Source organism: Scyliorhinus canicula, chromosome 5 (genome assembly GCF_902713615.1).
Source record: "Scyliorhinus canicula chromosome 5, sScyCan1.1, whole genome shotgun sequence".
Taxonomy (NCBI): domain Eukaryota; kingdom Metazoa; phylum Chordata; class Chondrichthyes; order Carcharhiniformes; family Scyliorhinidae; genus Scyliorhinus; species Scyliorhinus canicula.
Window position 1 is genome coordinate 171497354 of NC_052150.1, and position 822 is coordinate 171498175.

General features: G+C 46.2%; 1 pseudogene; it reads right to left on the bottom strand.

Annotated features, from left to right (window-relative positions):
• On the bottom strand, nt 1–494 carry LOC119965692 (annotated as a pseudogene).
• Between the last annotated feature and the right edge of the window lie 328 nt (nt 495–822).

The window sequence follows — 822 nt, forward strand, 5'->3', positions numbered from 1 at the left end:
TTACACAACGATTTGTACACATTTTTGAGGTTGTCTACAGCCATGGCCGAATCCACCTCTAAGCTGGAATTCTGTAGCTGCGCCAGCACCAGCTTCAGCCTTCTGGTCTGACCCGAGGGGAGCTGCCCGCCTGTAAGTGTCTCTTGTCAGCTTCACCTCGATGGATGGTCCTAACCAAGAACTTTAGGTCTTGGCCTGGCTGTCTCAGGGCAGGCCTGCCGATGTAGAGTAGCAGGAACAATTTCTGGAGGAAGGTGAAGGTAGTCAGGTAGGTACTGGATGCCCTCATTTATCAAGTATCAGTTGAAGTGTCACCAAGCAAACTGCTCTTTTACGTAACCACGGGAGTTCAATGACTGCATGGCCTTCATTACGTTTAAGTTAGGGACATTCTTGTCTGCCAACTCTGGATGTTTTGACATATGCACATCCATTACCCTCTCCTTGAAGAGTAGCTCATAGATAGCATAACGGTTCTTCTTGGGCATCAGCATCCTGAGCTCGTATAATGGGGCTAAAGCAGGAAAAGAGAGCATGCGCACTCGCAGCCTCTTCCTCCTCCTTTGATGAGGACCTGAGCATTGGAGCCTCATCATTTCCCTATACCTACCACATTGCATCCCTTTATCATGTTAAAGACCTGAATTAGGTTGTCCTTCAATCTTCTAAATTCAGGGGAATTCATGCGAAGGTTATACAACCGGTCTTCGTAATTTAATCCTTTAAACTGTGGTAAAATGTAATTGAGTGTGGTATCAAGGGGTCCTAGCAAATTTGAAATTAATGGAATGCAAGGGGAAAGCTCTGCTGGTCGTAGTGATA